Genomic DNA, 11,608 nt, shown 5'->3' on the forward strand with positions numbered 1-11,608 from the left:
CCAGTGTTAAGTTTTACCTATGATATACAGTGAAATTTGTGCAATAATTTAGATGTATGGATATATTAAATTTACCAAAAGGAAATTTATATAGTGTAAATATAGAACAACACATCTTCCAGTAGCATTGGAAGAGTTCTCAAATTCTTCAGGCCATAGCCTCTAAATTCCTAGAGTGTAATATTTTTCAATGTTCACCAAATCATACCTACCACTCCAACCCATGAGTAGGGTGGATAGGTGAGGGGGCCCTCAGTAGAGAGAAAGCAGCAGTCTTGTTCATACAAGGAGGATCCATTCCACGTACTGTAAGGCTGAAGATCATGCCAAGAGAACTTAAGGCCACCACATAAATTGGAGGCAAAAGAGAACAACTCTCAGAATTGCCATTAGGATTATAGAGTTATAGCTTTAGCCCCTGGAGAAGATATATGCAACCATCACTGGAGAACTGCCTGACTTGCTGAAGGAATTTGGGGTAAGCAGCCGGGTTGCCAGCAAGAGGAGCAACAGTGGATGCTACAAGGTTAAAAACTACTGCTGCTACCCCTGCCATGTTCTGGTGGTAAAGAAAAGAGACAGCCCTATAACTGGAACAGACACCAAGATGGGCAAGAGCCAATACATAGCTCTCACATACTTGGTTCGAGTCCAAGTGTTGGCATTGGACCAATGGTAGGCTAGAGCCCTGAACTTGCCATGCCCACGAGTGACCGTCACATCAAATCAGTATGACAGTACCTTTCTGGCTGCATAATCTTGTATAATCCAAATAAAACAAAAATTCTACTCTGGGTAGCAGGAACTGAGGTCAGACCACAAGTACTGAGCACCTTAAGACATACCCAATGTAGAGGGTTCTGATGGTTAATTTTATATGTAAGCTTCAGTAGGCAAAAGGATGTTCAGATAGCCAGTACAACATTACTTCTGAGTGTGTCTATGAGGGTGTGTCCTTAAGAGATTAAAATCACTAGACTAAGTAAAGAAGATCCACCCTTACCAATGTTGACAGGCCTCATGCAATCCTTTGAGTGTCCAGATAGAACAGAAAGGTGGAAGAAAGGTGAATTTTGTTTTCTTGAACTTGGATTCCTGCCCTCAGACAACCTGTCCTCAGATTCAGTGTTGCCGGTTCTTGGGCCTTTGGACTCTGAATCTTACACGATTGGCTTCCTGATTCTCAGGCCTTTATCCTTCATTTTCTAGCCAGAAGCTATACCATCATCTCCCTTGATTCTCAGACCTTCGGACTTGGACTGAATTATATCATCAGCTTTCCTGGCTTTCTAGCTTGCAGAGAGCATATTGTGGAACTTCTTTGCCTGTATAATCATATGAGCAAATTTCCATTATAAATCTCTTACATATCTGTATGTATCCTATTAGTTCTGTTTATCTGGAAAACCTGACTAATGCAAGGGTCAAAGATCATACTGCAAGGATCTGGTCCAGGATGGTACTGCCACCCTTGACTACTCCTAGGTATTGGAGAGGGCTTAGAACATTTTGAAGAAAGCACCCCGGAGCACCAGGAATACCCTCAGATGTGGGCCTAGAACAAGGACCCACTTTTTCAGACTAAGTATGGTCCCAAACCACCATATAAAAGTTGTTTCTTTCTGGTTCTATCTCTTAATATTTACTTCATTCTTTTTCCATTCAACGACAGCTCTTCTGTCACAAGCTGTATACCGTACACTTCAGGAAAAATAAATGTATGTGGCTTTTTGTTTGTTTGTTTTTAGTTCTCTAAACTTCATGGCTTTGCTCATTTTGCCCTAACTTACTTTCTGTCCCTTAGCTTAGCTAACTCTTAAATATTTTTTTAAGTTTCAGTAAACATAGAATGATTTTGGAAACTTCGTTAAAATTACATATGTTTGGGTTTATTTCTGGACTTCTATTTCTATTCCATGGGCCTATATGTCTGTCCTTATGTCAGTATAACAATGTTTTGAGTACTGTAGCTTTACAGTAAGATTTTAAATCAGGACGTGAAAGTCATTCTACATTGATTTTCTATTTCAATAGTGTTTTGGCTATTTGGAGTCCCTAATTTGAATATATGTTTTTACATTTCAGCAAAAAAGGCCATTGAAATTTACAGGAATTATATTGAATCTGTGTCTCACTTTATGGGGAAAGAATAGTTTCTTCAGGCCGGGCGCGGTGGCTCAAGCCTGTAATCCCAGCACTTTGGGAGGCCGAGATGGGCGGATCACAAGGTCAGGAGATCGAGACCATCCTGGTTAACACGGTGAAACCCCGTCTCTACTAAAAAATACAAAAAACTAGCCGGGCGAGGTGGCAGGCGCCTGTAGTCCCAGCTACTCGGGAGGCTGAGCCAGGAGAATGGTGTAAACCCGGGAGGCGGAGCTTGCAGTGAGCTGAGATCTGGCCACTGCACTCCAGCCTGGGCAACAGAGCTAGACTCCGTCTCAGAAAAAAAAAAAAAAAAAAAAAAAAGAATAGTTTCTTCCACAAATGGTGCTGCTACAACTGGATAACCACATACAAAGAATAAAGTTTGACCTCTAGATCACTCCATATGTAAAAATTGCCTCAAAATGGATCAACAACCTACAGATAAGAGCTAAAACGATATAACTCTTAAAAGAATGCATACAGGTGGGACCAGGTGCAGTGGCTCATGCCTGTAATCCCAGTACTTTGGGAGGCCAAGGCGGGCAGATCACGAGGTCAGGAGATCGAGACCATCCTGGCTAGCACAGTGAAATCCATCTCTACTAAAAATACAAAAAATTAGCCGGGCGTGGTGGCGGGCACCTGTAGTCCCAGCTACTAGGGAGGCTGAGGCAGGAGAATGGTGTGAACCTGGGAGGCAGAGCTTGCAGAGCAACAGAGAGACACTCCATCTCAAAAAAAAAAAAAAAAAAAAAAAAGAATGCACCCCGGTAAATCATCACAACCTCAGATTAGCAATAGATTCTTAGGTTTGGCACTGAAACTATAAGCAACAAAACAGAAAATAGATAAATTTGACTTAAACAAAATTTAAAACATGTATCAAAAGACATTTAAAACATGTAAAAAGACAACACAGAGAATGGGAGAAAATATTTGCAAATCTTATGTCTGATAAGTTTTACTATGCAGAATATATTAAATAACTCTTACAACTCAAAGACGAAAAGATGAACAACCAAGTTAAAACATGGAAAAAGGACTTGAATAGTCATTTCCCTAAAGAAGATATACAAAAGACCGAAAGGCAAAGGAACAAAATGTTCAACTTCATTGGTCATTAAAGAAATGCGATCCAAACCACAATGAGATACCACTTCATACTCACTAGGATAGATATAATAACACACAAACAAACAAACTGGAAAATGAATATTGATGAAAATGTGGATAAGTAGGTTGTGTGGTGCATTGTCAATGGGAATGTAATATGATACAGGCACTGTGTAAAATACTTCGTGGTTCCTTAAACAGTTAAACATGGAATTACCATATGACTCAGCGATTTCACTCTTAGGTGTATATACCCAAGAGAAATAAAAGTATATGTCCACACAGAAACTTGTACACAAATATTCATAGCAGCATTATTCATAATAGCCAAAAGGTGAAAACAGTCCAAATGTCCATCAGGGTGGATGAATGGATAAATACATTGTGAGATATACACACACACACACACACACACACACACACACACACACACATATACACACACACAATGAAATATTAATTAGCCATGAAAAACAATTAAGTCCTGACAGGGCTACAATTTAAATGAACCATGAAAACATTATTCTATGTCAAAGAAACCAGACAGAAAAGGCTTCATATTATGTGATCCTTTTAAAGTGATATATCCAGAATAGGTGAATCTACAGAGACAGAAAACAGTTGAGGTTACTAAGGAATCAGAAGTGGGGAAAATGGAGAGTGATTATTTAACAGCATGTTTTCTAGGGTGATGAAACAGTTTTAAAACTAGAGAGAGCTAGTGATTGTACAACAATGTGAATACAGCAAATGTCAGTGAATTGAGTACTTTGAAATTATTAAGTGTATGCTATGTGAATTTCACCTCAATAAAAGAACAACAAAAAGGTACATCACATATTACCTGTACCAGAGACCATATCTAGAAAGCAGCCTGGATTAGTTGGTCCTACTCATGGCTTCTGTAATATTCCTTGCCTATCACCATATAACTCCTTGTAAAATTGTGTTGTAATATTATTTTAATATATTAATTTACATATATATCATATACTAGATTATAAATTCTTGAGGGTAGAGACCATATCTTACTCTGAAAGTTACCTGGTGCCTCACAAATAGTAAGTACTCAATGTTTAGTTTACTTTGATGGTATCCAGGCTACTAACATAAGATGTATCTTTAAAAAAACAGTTTGTCTAGGTTGTTTTAGAAACCTAATCATTGGTTAAATATTTCACTTGAATTCTATTGATTTTCCTGTAATTAGACTCCCTGAGTCTATCTTTTCTGGCTACTATGGTCTTTTATTACTTGGCTGCCTGTTTATTCTCTCATTATAAAAATTTAAAAAAACACACGTAGCTTATATTTGTCAAATGTTGCTGCATAATCTTGAATGATGTGCCTTTACATATTTATATCTTGAACTACATAATAAGTTTGTTATGCTATAATGCAGAGTTTTTTTGAATTATCATCATTTAAGTCCCACTTCCAATAATGAGTATGAAACCTCAAGATCCATCTGTTTATTCCTTATGGTAGAAACACCATTGCAGTCACATTGTTAAGTATACAAATGCTCCTTGACTTACAATGGGGTGATGTCCCAATAAACTCATCGTAAGTCGAAAATATACTAAGTAGAAAATTTTTTCAAAACACCTAAACTACTGAACATCATAGCTTAGCTAAGCCTACCATAAGAGTATTCAGAACACTTACATTAGCCTACAGTTGGGCAAAAACATCCAATAAAAAGTCAGTTTTATAATAAAGTATTAAATGTCTCATATAATTTATTGAATTATCTACTGGAAGTAAAAAATAGAATGGTTGTATGGGTACTCAAAGTACCATTTCTACTGAATGCAAATTGCTTTCACACCATTGGAAAGATGAAATATCATTAAGTTGAATCATCATAAGTCAGAGAATGTCTGGACTTACAGAAAAATTGGAAATTAACATTTTTTTGGTTAATACATAGTGAAAACAAAAGGAAAAATATTATAACTATTACAAATATGTGATGTCATTTTTAATATTTTTCCAAAGGCAGCACCCAGATATGTATCCTACACAAGAACTATTTTTTGAGAATTAGTGTCAATTCTTCAGCTAGCTTAAGTTTGTCTTTTATGTTCTATATTCTGTATTACCAATTACTACATCTTAATACTTTCCTCAGTGAATTGCATAAACATTTAGTTCTTCTTCTCTCCCAGTATCAGTCTGTGCCAGTCATACCTAGATTAGCAATATCTACTTCTAATTAATCTTAATCATTTCATCACCCATTTATCAAATCAGAAACCTACTCCTACTATTTTCTGAAATATAAAATCAAGATACTTTAAACTCACATAATTCTTCACAATCTGATTCTATAACATCTCTTTACGTTTTTCCAACTTCAGCATTCATTAGTTTCTCCAAAACTTTATTCTCAAATGTTCCTCTCTTCATTTTTTTTTTCTTTTTTATTATACTTTAAGTTCGAGGGTACATGTGCACAACGTGCAGGTTTGTTACATATGTATACATGTGCCATGTTGGTGTGCTGCACCCACTAACTCGCCATTTACATTAGTATATCTTCTAATGCTATCCCTCCCCCCTCCCCCCACCCCACAACAGGTCCCGGTGTGTGATATTCCCCTTCCTGTGTCCAAGTGTTCTCATTGTTCAATTCCTACCTATGAGTGAGAACATGCGGTGTTTGGTTTTCTGTTCTTGCAATAGTTTGCTGAGAATGATGGTTTCCAGCTGCATCCATGTCCCTAAAATAATGTCTGTTGACTTCCAGGACATTCTCCCACCCTCCCTAATGTCTCATTTACCTGGCATGTATAGGTAAGCACCCTCTGTATGGCCTCATTCTTAGTGACTTGATATATAAAGTTACACCTTTTAATGACTAAACCTGAGTTCCTCCACTTTCTCAACTCTAGCGTTCATATGTCCAGACTCCATGTCAGTTACTCACAAATCAACCATGTAGTGATTTTCATCAGGATTCAAAACTCTTCAATATTCGATATCATACAATTTTAAATTCTGATATTCTGTTATCCTTCCACATCAAATTCTGATCATATTCTCTATTCTCCATCTCTAGTATAATTTTAGTCTTATTCAGGTAAATGGCTAGATGGAAGTTTTGGCTTATGATTCATTAGAAATATGAATGTATTGCCTCCGTTTTTGGACAATAGGGCCCATCAGGCACACTGAGGCCAAGGCCATTATATAACCAAGCTATAGTTTATTAAGACGGTTAGGTATAATAGTGGATATGCAGAATAAACTTGTCAAACTTTTGAATAAAATACGTCCTATCATCTATATGGGAAGGCCAGCCCCTTTAAACCAGCCAACTAAATTACATTTACCCACTGTCATAAAGTCTGATCTTATGTTTCATTTCAGATAAATATGTTAAAACACATTTTGATAAATACTATGTAAAACACTGAGAAAAAAGAAGTTATTAAACCTCTGTGGTATGCTAGATACTAAAAATATTTCACTTGATAATAAATAATGTGGACATCATATAATTAATTGTCCTATTTTCTATCGAGTTGTGAAAGTGGGATAATGGATTCCTCACTACCTAATTTTTCATAATTAAATGTAATATTTAGCTAATGTAATATAAAGCATGACAATCTTTTGGAACATTTATATAATTTATCCTGTTTGTTAAGTGGCACAGCAATTTCTATATCACAGCTAATTGTTTGAATTTGGAGTAGTTATGGAATAAAAAGTACTCTATCAAATATAAATATATTAATGAAGCTTCATTAGACCAGGACACTTGTCACCTTCTTCACTGTAGCCCATCCCTTCCACTCAATAGACAATGTCCATATATTCTTTGTGTTAGCATAAGATGGCACTATTTTACTTTTCAATATGTTGAGATTATTATGAATAAAGTAAAAAAATGATGAAAAAGCATATTTTCATGATTTTGCAATTGGTAAATCACTTTATTTATGATCAACTTGAACATGAATATTTTTCACCACTTTTTAAATATACTTTTGCAAGTGGTGATAGGTTTTGTGTAAAATAAAGACATTTTCACTGCCTTCATAAAAAGAGAGATTTTATTGTTAAGAAAACACGAAAATGTTTATGATGGCATGAGGTACTGAAATAACATTTTATTATTTTATAGTTAGTTATATATGTAATTATTTATTTAACATTCTATGTATATTTTTATGCATATGTTTGTATATACACACATCATTTTGTTTATACCATTTGTATTTAAATACATGAAAAGCACTTTCTTCTTCTGCATTAATGTTGAAGAAAAACTAGAGGAATAAGTGTGAAAAGGAATATATATTAGCTATATTACTTACATGATAAAGACAGTTTTATTTTTCTTGGGAAAATAAGTGGTTATATGTCAATTTAAATTCAACATAACATTTCTGATATATTCTTGATATTTCCATGAGTCCATTTTCACACTACTATAAAAAATACCTGAGACTGGTTAATTTATAAAGGACAGAGACCTGATTAATTCACAGTTGTTCATGGCTCGGGCAGCTTCAGGAACCTTACAATCATAGCAAAAGGTGAAGGAGAAGCAAGTACCTTCTTCACAAGGCGGCAGGAGAGAAGGAGAGTGTGAAGGGGAAATTTCCCCCGGTTTTTTTTTTTTTTTTTTTTTTGAGACAGAGTCTCTCTCTGTTGCCCAGACTGAAGCGCAGTGACGTGATCTCGGCTCACTGCAAGCTCCACCTCCTGGATTCATGCCATTCTTCTGCCTAAGCTTCCCAATTAGCTGGGACTACAGGCACCCACCACCATGCCCAGCTAATTTTTTGGTATTTTTAGTAGAGATGGGGTTTCACCATGTTAGTCAGGATAGTCTGGATCCCCTGACCTTGTGATCTGCTGACCTCAGCCTCCCAAAGTACTGGGATTGCAGGCTTGAGCCACTGTGCCTGGCTGAAGCTTCCACTTTTAAAACCATCAGATCTTGTGTGAGCTCTCTCATTATCACAAGAACAGCATGGGGGAGATTGTTACCATGATCCAATCACCTCCCATCAGGTTCCTCCACTGACACATGGATGGTACAATTAGAGATGAGATTTGAGTGGAAACACAGAGCCAAATCATTTAATTCCACCTCAGTCCATCCCAATTCTCATGTCTTTTTCACATTTCAAAATCAATCATGTCTTCCCAACAGTCTCCCAGTGTCTTCACTCATTTCTAATAAGTTAACTAATGCTTAAGCATTAACTTAAAAGTCCAAGTCCAAAGCCTCATCTGAGACAGGGCAAGTCCCTTCCACCTGTAAGTCTGTAAAGTCAAAAATGAATTCATTACCTCCAAGGTACAATGGGGGTACAGGCATTGGGTAAATGTTTCCATTCCACATGGGAGAAATTGCCAAAACAAATGGACCAGAGGCCCCATGCAAGTCCTTAACCCAGCCAGACAGTGATTAAATATTAAAAATCCAGAATCATCTCCTTTGATTCCATGTTTCACATCCATGGCATGCTGATGATACAAGGGTTGGGCTCCCATGGCCTTGGGCAGCTCTGTTCTGTGGCTCTGCAGAGTACAGTCCCTACAGCTGCTTTCATGGGCTGGCATAGAGTGCCTGTGGCTTTTCCAGATGCATAGTGCAAGCTGTTGGTGGATCTACCTTTCTGAGGTCTGGAGGATGGTAGCCCTTTTCTAATAGCTTCACTAGGCAGTGGCCCAGTGGGGACTCTGTGTGGAGGCTCCAACCCTACATTTTCCCTCCACTGCCCTAGCAGAAGTTCTCCATGAGGGCTCCACCCCTGTGCAGACTTCTGCCTTGATATCCAGGCATTTTCATACATCCTCTAAAATCTGGGCAGAGGTTCCCAAATCTCAACTCTTGTCTTCTGTACACCTGCAGGCCCAACACCACATGGCAGCCACCAAGGCTTGGGGCTTGCAACCTCTGAAGCAATGGCCCAAGCTGTACATTGGCCCCTTTTAGCCATGGCTGGAGGTGGAATGGCTGGGATGCAGAGCACAATGTCCCAAGGCTGCACAGAGCAGCAAGACCCTGGACTCCACCCACAAAACCATTTTTCCCTCATAGGCCTCCATCTCTGTGATAGAAGGGGCTGCCAGGAAGATCTCTGACATGCCCTGCAGACATTTTCCCTGTTGTCTTGGCTATTAACATTCTGCTCCTCATTACTTTTGCAAATTTCTGCAGCCAGCTTGAATTCCTCCCCCCAAAATGGGTTTTTTCTTTTCTGCCTCGTGGTCAGGCAGGACATTTTCCAAACCTTTATGCTCTGTTTCCCTTTTAAACATAAGTTACAATTTCAAACTATCTCTTTGGAATACATATAACTGAACACTTTCAGAATAAGCCAGGTCACTTCTTAAATGCTTTGCTGGTTAAAAATTTCTTCTGCTACATACCCTAAATTATCTCTCAAGTTAAGCATTCCACAGATCTCTAGGGCAGGGGCAAAAAGTCACCAGTCTCTTCGGTAAAGAATAGCATGAGTGACCTTTACTCCAGTTCCCAATAAGTTATTCATCTCAATCTGAGAGCACCTCAGCCTGGACTTAATTGTCTATATCACTATCCGCATTTTGGTCAAAACCATTCAACAAGTCTTTAGGAAGTCCCAAAATTTCCCACATCTTCCTTTCTTCTTCTTTACTCTCCAAAGTATTCCAGCCTCTGCCTGTTCCCCAGTTCCAAAGTGGCTTCCACATTTTGAAGTTATCTTCAAAATAATAATAATAGCAGCACCACACTATTCCATTACCAATTTCCTGTATTACTCCATTTTTACACTGCTATAAAAAATACTCAAGACTGGTAATTTGTAAAGGAAATAGGTTTAATTGACTCATAGTTCCGCATTGCTGGGGTTGGGGGGGGTGGCTCAGAAAACTTACAAGCATGGGGAAAGGCGAAGGAACAGCAAGTATCTTCTTCATAAGGTGGCAGGGAAAACAGAGTGTGTAGGGGAAACTTCCACTTTTAAAACCATCAGGTCTTATGAGAACTTCCTCACTATCACAATAACAGGATGGGGGAAACGGCTCCCATAGTCCAATCATCTTTCTCCAGGTCCCTTTCTCAACATGTGAAGATTACCATTCATGATGATATTTGGGTAGGGATACAGAGTCAAATCGTATTAGACAATAAAAGTTTAAATTTCTTCTATGTCTTTAAACATAATATAAATTTTAAAATCTTAGAACTATTTTATATGGCATACACTCTATATCTATGTAACTGATAGTTTGATATTCAATACACGTTACCTTAATAGAATTTTCATAGGAGGTTTCACTAGATTTTAAAAAATATGTACTTTATATAAATATTGGGAAGATTAATAAGAATTAAAAGGTTTTAATTGATGGGACATATTTCTAGATTTTTAAACAATTTTCTACTTATGGTACAGATGCTTTAATATCAAAGATAGATGTTTTTTATATTTTCTTGTGTTGAATTTTAGTGATGTCCTTGTTTTCCTAAGCTAAGAATATATTGCTAATTCTTGAAAATTTTATGTAATATAGTTTAAAATTATCAAATATTTGAAACAATTGTGTGGCATTTTATAACCATCGTTAATAATCTTAGAAACCCTTTATGGTTATGTAACTTGATCCTCACTGTCCCAGTCTTTTAATAAAGAATTATCCAATTATGGCAGGTTAAAATTTAACAGTTGATTTCTTTATTTAATTATCATTTGCAAAAGCTTGACGCATTCATTGTAATAGCTGCTTTTCTCGTCAATCTCATCAATATTTGATAAAGACTTTCAAACATAAAGAAGATACACTAAACATTGTAATTATTTTAAAATTATACTTTAAATTCTAGGGTACATGTGCACAATGTGCAGGTTTGTTACATATGTGTACATGTGCCATGTTGGTGTGCTGCACCCATCAACTTGTCAGCACCCATCAACTAATCATTTACATCAGATATAACTCCCAATGCCATCTCTCCCCCATCCCCACTCCCCACAATAGGCCCCAGTGTGTGATGTTCCCCTTCCCGTGTCCAAGTGATAAACATTGTAATTTTACCTTTTATCAACTTAGGCTACTTAGCTTGAATACATAATAAGAATTGTTTTTCCTGTTTAATTACTTCCCATTTTCCCCCTTCTACCTGTGATTTCTTTCTTAGATCATAACAAGTGCTATAATTTGAATGTACCTCCAAAAGTTTGTGCTTTGGAAACAATCCTCAGTGCAGTGGTGTTGGAAGGGAAGGTCTAATGGGAGGTGTTTAGAATTGTAAGATTTCTGCCCTTAAGAATAGATTAATGCCACTACTACAGGAGTGGGTTCCTAGTAAAAGGAAGAGTTTGGCCCTCTCTTG

This window comes from Theropithecus gelada, chromosome 11 (assembly GCF_003255815.1).
Source record: "Theropithecus gelada isolate Dixy chromosome 11, Tgel_1.0, whole genome shotgun sequence".
Taxonomy (NCBI): domain Eukaryota; kingdom Metazoa; phylum Chordata; class Mammalia; order Primates; family Cercopithecidae; genus Theropithecus; species Theropithecus gelada.